At 45.6% G+C, this 10,000-nt stretch overlaps 1 protein-coding gene across 4 annotated transcripts in view; it reads right to left on the bottom strand.

The window, feature by feature from the left end:
• LOC113823485 (fibroblast growth factor receptor 3) overlaps positions 1–10,000 on the bottom strand; it is a 185,635-nt gene that overhangs the window by 174,887 nt on the left and 748 nt on the right. The window lies entirely within an intron of this gene.

The raw sequence follows: 10,000 nt of genomic DNA, 5'->3' as shown, positions 1-10,000 counted from the left end.
GAAGAGGAAGGAGGAGGGGAAGACGAAAGAGGGAGGAGGTAGGGGGACACAGAGGAAGGAGGGAAGTGGAGGACGAAAGGGGTAGGGGACACAGAGGAAGAAAGGAAGGGAAGGGGTAGGGGGAGGGGAAGAGGAAGGGGTGGGGGGGTGGAAGACGAAAGAGAGGGAAGTGGGGTGGAAAGGGAAAGGGGTGGGGGTCACAAGCAGGTGTGTGTGTTTGGGGGGAGGGGGAGGGGGACTCCCAAGCACACGAAGAACCTGCCGCACACTTCCCCAAGGGCCGCGCTCTTCCTCAACGCCACCGAGCTAACGCGCACAGATGCCGGAGACTTGTTGGTGGCAGCGACGAGATCAGCATCAATATCAATGGTTTTGCATCGTTGCTTTTCAGAAGCATTTACAACACACAGGTCGCAACGAGCCTATGACTACAACCACTACAACAAAATCAACAATACCCACGACTATCGCAACGAGCCTATTACTACAACCACTACAACCACAACAAAATCAACAATAGCTACGACTATCGCAACGAGCCTATTACTACAACCACTACAACAAACTACAACAAAATCAACAATACTTACGACTATCGCAACGAGCCTATTACTACAACCACTACAACAAACTACAACAAAATCAATACCCACGACTATCGCAACGAGCCTATGACTACAACCACTACAACAAAATCAACAATACCCACGACTACTACGACCTCCAACACTCCGTATAACCAAACAAATGCACCTACCACTACAACTACCCCGTTGATGATGATAACAATAACAATACCAATAACGGTGACAGCGAGCTCAACCGATACCACAACCGCTAACAAAACAGGCCTTCTACAAATCCCCTTCAAACCACAACTTAGCAACCACGGGAGGGGGAGGGAGGAGAGGGAGAGAGCCACGAATACTGCCATGCAAAATTCCTCCTTATCCCCCGCATGACTAGAGAGGGAGGGAGGGGGAGGGAGAGGGGGGAGACGCGAGAACTGCCATGCGAAAGACCTCCACATCTCCCGCATGACTAGAGAGGGAGGGAGGGATGGGGGAGGGAGGTGGGGGAGGAGTGCCACGACAACTGCCATGCAAAATTCCTCCTTGCCCCCCCCCGCATGACTAGAGGGAGGTGGGGGGAGGAGTGCCATGAAAACTGCCATGCAAAATTCCACCTCATCTCCCGCATGACTAGCGGCTCAATCAACTACAAGAATATCCCCGCCTTCAATAATAAACCGCACGCCTCGAGGTCCTATACTCGGCCATGGCATCAGCGTCAGGCACGAGAGCGCCAGGTGCCACGAGGGGGAAAGGGAGGACGCACCGCGGCGGCACTGCGCTGGCTGCCACGTGCCACGAGGTCGCGGGGTCAAAATAGTTGTCATTCTGGGTCATTTAGGGCATGCCATTTAGCTAATTAAAAAATTTAAAAAAATATTGCTATCTCTCAAAAAACAGTGAATAAAGAAAAATAAATAAATAAATAAATAAAATATAATAATAATAATAATAATAATAATAATAATAATAATAATAATAACAATAATAGGTATAATAAAATAAATAAATAAATGAAAATTATCATTTTTTTTAAATATCGAAAAACGCCATTAAAACAGAAAAGCAAACTATAAACTCTTGACGTCTCATTATTCTTCTGAGAAAGAAAGAAAGAAAAGAAAAGAAAAGAAAAGAAAAGAAGGAAAGAAAAAAGAAAGAAAGAAAGAAAAGAAAAGAAAAAAAGAAAAAAAGAAAAAAGAAAAAAGAAAAGAAATGAAAAAAAGAAAAGAAAAGAAAAGAAAGAAGGAAAGAAAAAAGGAAAAGAAAAGAAAGAAAAGGAAAAGAAAGAAAGAAAAAAAAAACAATCATCAAGGCACTCGACATCAGAGCACCTGAGCGATCGGCCCGATACCCCTAAATTACACCGATTAAAAACCAAGCGATCGACCCCGCCCCTTAACCCCCTCCCTCCCCTCCTCCACCCTCCCCCCTCCACCTCCTCCATCTCTCCCCCTTCCCCTCCCCCTCCCTCCCTTTCTCCCCCTCCTCCCCCTCCCCCTTCCCCTCCTCCACCTCCCCCCTTCCCCTCCTCCACCTCCCCTTTCCCCTCCCCTCCCCTCTGCCCCTTCCCTCCTCCACCTCACCCCCCTCCCCCACCCGCAGAACACACGCCCCGCCCCCGCCCTCACCGCCCGTGTTTACCCTGATAATCGCAGAGGAACCCGCCCTGATGACACCCTCGGAGGATACAACTCCCTTCCCCTACGGTCTCTCAGCGGAGTACCGAGGAAGTGTATGGAAGGAGGCGGTTGTCCGGAGTCGTTGGGCAGCGGTGCCTACTCCTACTCCTGCTCCTGCTCGTCGCCCTCTCTTCTCCTACTTCCTTTTCTCCTACGTCCTTTTCTCCTTCTTCCTTGTCCTCATTCTCTTGCTCGGTTTTTCTTCCCATTTCTCTCCTGTTCCATCTCCCTTCTCCTTCCTCCTCTTGCTTGGTTTTTCTCCTGGTTCATCTCCCTTTCTCCTTCCTCTTCCTTATCCTCATTCTCTTGCTCGGTTTTTCTTAGCGTTTCTCTCCTGGTTCATCTCCCTTTCTCCTTCCTCTTCCTTATCCTCATTCTCTTGCTCGGTTTTTCTTAGCGTTTCTCTCCTGGTTCATCTCCCTTTCTCCTTCCTCCTCTTGCTTAGTCTTCCTTCGCGTTTCTCTCCTTTTCCATCCCCCTTCTCCTTCCTCTTCCTTATCCTCATTCTCTTGCTCGGTTTTTCTTAGCGTTTCTCTCCTGGTTCATCTCCCTTTCTCCTTCCTCTTCCTTATCCTCATTCTCTTGCTCGGTTTTTCTTAGCGTTTCTCTCCTGGTTCATCTCCCTTTCTCCTTCCTCTTCCTTATCCTCATTGCTTGTTTTTTTTCCTGGTTTCTCTCCTGGTTCATCTCCCTTTCTCCTTCCTCCTCTTGTTTAGTCTTCCTTCCCGTTTCTCTCCTGTTCCATCTCCCTTCTCCTTCCTCTTCCTTATCTTCCTTTCTTGCTTGTTCTTCCTTTCCGTTTCTCTCCTGCTCCATCTTCTCTCCTTTTTTTTCTTTCTTCCAATTCCTACCCCTTCCTTCTTCATTCCTCTCTCCCCCTCCCTCTCCTTTTATCCCTCCCTCCTCTCTTTTATCCTCTTCCTCCTCCTCCTTTCTCCCCTTCCCCTCTTCCTCCTCCTCCATTCCTCTCCCTCCCGTCTTCTTCCTCCGCCATCAACACGTACCCTAAGCTACCCCCCTCCCCCCTCCCCCACCTCCAACACCCCCTAATTAAAACGGCAATCGCTGCTCCTTCCCCACCCCCACCACCCATCCCGCCCCCTCCCCCCTTTTCTCGTCGAACCCCGCCATACGGACATTATATTGATTGTAGTTTCATGCTAATGAGCATACCAATACACTTCGACATGTAGCCTATCCATGTTGAGGTCAATTTCCCCTCGTGAATTAAGAAAAGCTTCGGATACCCGGCGCAGCTGAACCCATGCTGGTACTCCTGCGAATACCCACGTACACGAGTACCAACACCAATGCCTACATCTACGCGTACGCACACGACTAAATCAAGATACTCTTTTCCCCTATCATGTAGTCACACTTTGTCCCTGGATCGATAGAACTTCGAATGGGGTGAGAGTATTGCTACCATGGCACTAGGAGAAATAAAGTGAAGCTTTGTGTATAAATTGAGGTGCCTTTCTATATCCAAATCGCCCCTCTCTATCACCCTCCCCCCTCTTTCTCTCTTTCTTTACTCTTCTCTCTCTCGTTCTAAATTTCTAATAATTATTTTTTTTCTCTCTCTCTCTTTTCTCTCTTCTTTCTGTCTCTCTCTCTCTTCTCTTCGTTATTTCTTCCAACCTTTCCCTCTCTCTCTCCCTTTCTTTCTTTCTTTCTCTCTCTCTTTCCTTCTTTCCTCTCCTCTTCTCCCCCCCCTCTCCCTCCTTCTCCCATCTCCTTCCCTCTCACCCTCACCCTCTCTCTCCTTTCTCCTCGCTTCTCCCCCCCCCCCTTATAGCTGCACCCACCTTGCAAGGCCCCCCCCCCCGAATCCCTACCGGTCACGCAACACGGAGTTGTTCTAGGAGATGAAGTCCCTCCTCGCCGGACACCTGCTCGCCCGTCCGCCCTCAGACAGCACTCCCCGCCCGTCTGCCCGCACGCCCACCGCCCGCCCGCCCGTCACGGCCACCCACGGCGTCTTGGAAGGGCTGGGTGTCGACGGGAATATCGAGTCTGCCGCCGAAGCCCCGGATTTTTCATTTTTTCGGAAAGGCCCATTTCTGTCGAGGCGGATGCAAGGGAAAAAGATGAGGTTGTGAAGGTAGATCGCTATGGGCGGACAAAAGACACACAAACGCACGCTAACTACGAGCGCAGGGCGCGGCGCGCGCTGAACTTGCTGCCCAGTTCGGCATCACGTGACGCAGGGCCTCGAGGCTGGTCCGGGCGGGAGCGGCAGCCGAGCAAAAGCAATCAGGACTAAATGGCTTCAGCGAGATTGGGATCCTCCCGCCGCGGCGCCTAATCGAGATGGAGCAGGTGTTGCGGGACGGCCCGCGCGCGGCACGAATCGCGGGTCGTCCTCCGCGAACCCGTAATCAGACCGCGAAGGCGCGCCGGACCGTGGCCGCGTCACGGCGTGAGAGACGGCGCGGAAAGACACACGAGCGGCGGACCGACAACACCGGACCCTGGGCGCGAACTCGCGAGCGCACGCACTCATGGCCGCCGGCGCGCGTGCCCGCCATCACCCACGAGGAAGACGAAGCTCGCGTCCCCGTGGCAGAGGCGTCGCGGCCGAGGAATGTCGGGAGGCACGCGCGACCCGGCAGGGCGACGTCGCCATCTTGGGAGACTTCCGCCGTGTCCTTTCGCCCGGCTTCCTCCCGGGCTTTAATCCGGCATCAAGCACTGCCGGCACGCCCGCGGCGGCCGCCCGCACGCCCGACGCATGCACAGCGGTATGCACTCGCCCGAACAGACCCTGAACGGCGACGGAGACCGCATGACGACATTTCTCTTTCTCAAGATTTCAAAACATAAAACTGCTCGTTAATTCGGCCGAGTCTTCTATCAATGTTCAAAGAATGAGAAGCATGAGTATTGAATTTTAGTGATCTTCAGCCTGCACATTCTCTCTTTAAGCACACAGCTGGGTGTCGCTTGTGTCGCCAGGAGACTGAAGCACTTGAAATCCGCTGCTCATGTTCCTTCTCTTTGTTTTATTGAATGAGAGAGGGAGAAGGCTTGCCCGTGTGCACGACCTTCGATATCCCATGTGCGTGTCTTTTGATGCAGGTTTGGTAGCGACCGTGATTGGCGTGAAACATGTAGGAGGTAGATTTCGCTTCCTCTCCCTCCCTATTTTCCCCTTTCTCTCTCTCTCCCTCCCGAAAAAAACAAGACAATTAACAGATATTCCATTATTTCACATACCATTTATCCCAACCTTCACGTTCACTAAAAAATACATTTACAAAAAACGCAAAAGCAGACTATGAAAAACAACACATTTTCAATGCCCTTAAAACCTATCTGCAATACAGATCGACGTAATTAAACCCACCTCCTTGCAATACACACCAACGCCATCAGGCTAATGTGTCTCCTTGCACTCTTCCAAACACGCTCAGACACGTCGCTCTCCCCGTACCCCCCCTCGCCCCCCCCCCCGCTGTCGCTCCCTTTAATAAATTTAACCCGTAAAGTCGAGAGAGACATAAAACGGTAATAAAACAAGCATGGAAGATAGACTCAGCTGTCAGATGATGATTCAGTGTCGCAAATACAAGCTCTCACTTGCACCGCTGCTCCACCGTGTCGGACCCTAGTGTTTTCGGCTCGGATCGAGTGGCGCTGTTGTTGTTATTGCTCGTAGGGTGGTGGTGGTGGTAGAAGCATTAGAAGAATTTTTTTATTATTATTATTATCATTAGTAGTAGTAGTAGTAGTAGTAGATTAGTAGTAGTAGTAGTAAAAGTAGTAGTAGCAGTAAAAGTAGTAGTAGTAGTAAAAGTTGTAGTAGTAGTAAAATTAGTAGCAGTAGTAGAAGTAGTTGTAGTAGTAGTAGTAGAAGTAGTAGAAGTAGTAGAAGTAGTAGTAGAAGTAGTAGTAGTAGTAGTAGTAGTAGTAGTAGTAGTAGTAGTAGTAGAAGTAGTAGTAGTAGTAGTAGAAGTAGTAGTAGTAGTAGTAAAAGTAGTAGTAGTAGTAGTAGTTGTTTTACTGTTCGAACAGCAGCAGTTGCTTAGTTGTAGTAAGTAATAATAGTTGTTGAGTAATAGCAATGGTAACAGTATGTCCAATAGAATTAGTAATATTAATATTTATATTCGTAGCAACAGCAATACTAATGCTAATAACAACAGCAACAATAGCAGCTTCAATAGTAAAAAAAATAATGACATCATCAACCGCGACAATAACAATAAATCAGGTTTCTCTCCCCACAACAAATCTTTTACAACACTGCACTTATCATTTGCCTTTTTCCCGAATGCTCTAATGGAGGCCGAGAGCTGCCCCGACACGCGACGTATAAACAGCCCAAACCCGTTGATAATGCGACGAAAATGTGTGCTGGCGCGTTCGACTTGTGATCGACGGCCATGCTTGCCCTGTCATGGAGGATCGGACCCCACTGGCAGGGCGTTTTTCCTCCTCTCTCGCCTTGGTTTGCCGGGTATTTGATGTCGGTTTTGCATTGCTCCTGTTTTAGTTTTGCCTTGGTTATTATCTTTTTTTAACGGGTTCTCTCTTCTCTGTGTCTCTCTCCGTCTCCCTCTCGCTTTCTCCGTCTCCGTCTCCGTCTCCTTCTCTCCGTCTCCGTCTAAGTCTCCGTCTCCCTCTCCTTCTCTCTCTCTCTCTCTCTCTCTCTCTCTCTCTCTCTCTCTCTCTCCCTCTCTCTATATATATGCACACACACACACATAAATATCAAGGTTTTCTATCCAAGATATAAAAATTGGGTACAGAATTCATCAAAGTGCGCGGGGGAAGCTAAAATGATCGTTAATCACTTTAGAGACAAATTATAGGCATTTATGTTGGAACCGAGAAAGTCAAGAGTGCGGGCGTCTGCCATACCAAATGAATCATGCAATATGTATCTATGTATATGTATATGTTATAGATAATACATACAACACATATGATATATATAACACATATAACACGTATTATACATAAATATCATATACACAAAATACGTGTATATATGCATATAGATATATATATATTACATTATATATGTATATAATATATATATATATATTACATTATAATATATATATATACATTGTAAGATTTTTTCACTTTCCTTTATTTCGCGTATTGTGCGCTAGAAATCAATCTATCTTTAATACCATTTTCATCCTCATCATTAACACTTCAGGAATGCAATTTACACCCCCATCCCCACACACTCAGATTCAATCCCCCTTTTGACACCCTCTCCTCCTCCTCCATCCCGCAGAACTTCCTATCGAGGACTTCCTTATCAATACGATTTTTTTTTGTTCGCGTTCTCCTCATCACTCCCATGCTGATAACGCCCGTCTTATCAGCGTCCTATCACACACCCCTAATGCCTCTTCATCAGGAGGCGACTGCTTGACGACAGAGGGGCGGGCGGCGAGAGAAGACAAGAGAAGCACACCGGTCGTTTGCTGCAATATAGGCCTATCCACAGGAGAAGCACACCGGTCGTTGCTGTGATATAGGCCTATCCACAAGAGAAGCACACCGGTCGTAGCTGCAATATAGGCCTATCCACAAGAGAAGCACCGATCGTTGCTGCAATATAAGCCTATCCACAAGAGAAGCACACCGGTCGTTGCTGTAATATACGCCTATCCACAGGAGAAGCACCGGTCGTTGCTGTGATATAGGCCTATCCACAGGAGAACCACCGGTCGTTGCTGTAATATAGGCCTACCCCATCTTTAAAAAAATCTAATTGGGAATTATCACTACCGGTCAAAATAAATGATAGAACTATTTGTTCAGCTGCTTTGGTGTCCGTTCAAGATATTGATAATGTGAAGAAGCTCTTAGTGTACTTCCTTGGGGAATATTTCGAGAACGTAAGCTAAGAGATTGATGAGAACATGTTTAAGTGACGTGATAAAGATTAGCTAAAATTAAACAAAAACTGAGTTATTATGAATGATTCTACCAGGCATACTGCTTAATCGCTTTATCGAGATGATGGTCCACTCCCGCGAAGATTAGAATTCTTGGTTGTGGTCGAGGAAAAATATTGAGAATCGCGTATTGCCGCTGATATGGCCCAACAGGGAACGCACAAACACAAACACAAACACAAACACACATACATACACACACACACACACACACACACACACACAAAAAAAAAAAAAAAAAAAACATACACCTCCCCCCCCACCTATCTCTCTCTCTCTCTCTCTCTCTTCTCTCTCTCTCTCTCTCTCTCTCTCGCTCTCTCTCTCTCTCTCTCTTTCCGCCACCTTGCTTTTTCATTTGCCATTAAAATGCTCAACACTCTAACCCACGTCAATCATCTCTGTAAAACTATCTAACAAAGTTCGTTTAATAAAGGTAATACCATTATAATAATAATCATCATTACCATTGATATCATCATGATCATAAAAATAAATATCAATCATTATCATTGTTGTTTTTGTAATTATTATGAACATTGTTATTTGCATCGTTGGTTGTTGCAGTAGTAGTAAAGTAGTAGAAATAATAGTAATAGCAACAATAACAGTAGTAGAAATAATAGTAATAGCAACAATAACAGTAGTAGAAATAGTTATAGTAGTAATAGTATTAATTGTATTAATAGCAGCCGTAGTAGTAATAGTAGTCGTACCAGTAGTAGTAGTCATAGTAGTCGTAGTAGTAGTAGTAGTGCTAACAGTAGTAGTAGTAGTAGTAGTGCTAACAGTAGTAGTAGTAATAGTAGTGCTAATAGTAGTAGTAGTAGTAGTAGTAGTAGTAGCAGCAGTAGTAAGAGTAGTAGTAGTAGTAGTAGTAGTAGTAGTAGTAGTAGTAGTAGTAGTCGTAGTAAGAGTAGTAGTAGCAGTAGTAAGAGTAGTAGTAGCAGTAGTAGCAGTAGTAAGAGTAGTAGTAGTAGTAGTAAGAGTAGTAGTAAGAGTAGTAGTAGTAGTAGGAGTAGGAGTAGTAGTAGTAGTAGTAAGAGTAGTAGTAGTAGTAGTAAGAGTAGTAGTAGTAGTAGTAGTAGTAGTAGTAGTAGTAGTAGTAGTAGTAGTAGTAGTAGTAAGAGTAGTAGTAGTAGTAGTAAGAGTAGTAGTAGTAGTAAGAGTAGTAGTAGTAGTAGTAAGAGTAGTAGTAGTAGTAGTAGTAGTAGTAGTAGTAGTAGTAGTAGTAGTAGTAGTAGTAGTAGTAGTAGTAGTAGTAATAGTAGTAGTGGTGGCGGTGGTAACAGTAGTAGTAGTAGTATTAGCAGCAATTAAGTAATATTAATAGTAGTAAAGTAGTATTAACAGCAGTAAAGTACCATTAGCGTTATTAAATGTACCATCAGCAGTTATAAAAATAACTTTAGCAGTAATAATAATAGTAACCTGTAGTAGAAGTACAAACAACGATAACAGCTCTACCGATAACAATAACAACACAACCATGATTATAACGATCATTATCATAACCATCATCATCATCATAAAATGTCAGAGATTTCCGTATGTGACCACTGACCTCTCTCCCTAAAGGTGCTTTTTGCTGATTTGTTATGTTACTACAGGTGTGTGGAGGTGGGTATCTTTTGGTTAGTTATATTTACTTTGCGAGGTTACTGTCAGGCAAACAATGTAGTTACTCATACTTTTCATACTTAGGAAAATGCGGATTTAAAGATTGTTAGCCGAGTGTGTATCATTTTAAGGTATATTGTATCATGTGCTGTAACTATTTGGTTCGACAATGATCACAGTTGTTTATCTCAAATATGCGCTA

Source organism: Penaeus vannamei, chromosome 7, assembly GCF_042767895.1.
Source record: "Penaeus vannamei isolate JL-2024 chromosome 7, ASM4276789v1, whole genome shotgun sequence".
Taxonomy (NCBI): domain Eukaryota; kingdom Metazoa; phylum Arthropoda; class Malacostraca; order Decapoda; family Penaeidae; genus Penaeus; species Penaeus vannamei.
This window is presented reverse-complemented; position numbering and strand designations above follow the sequence as displayed.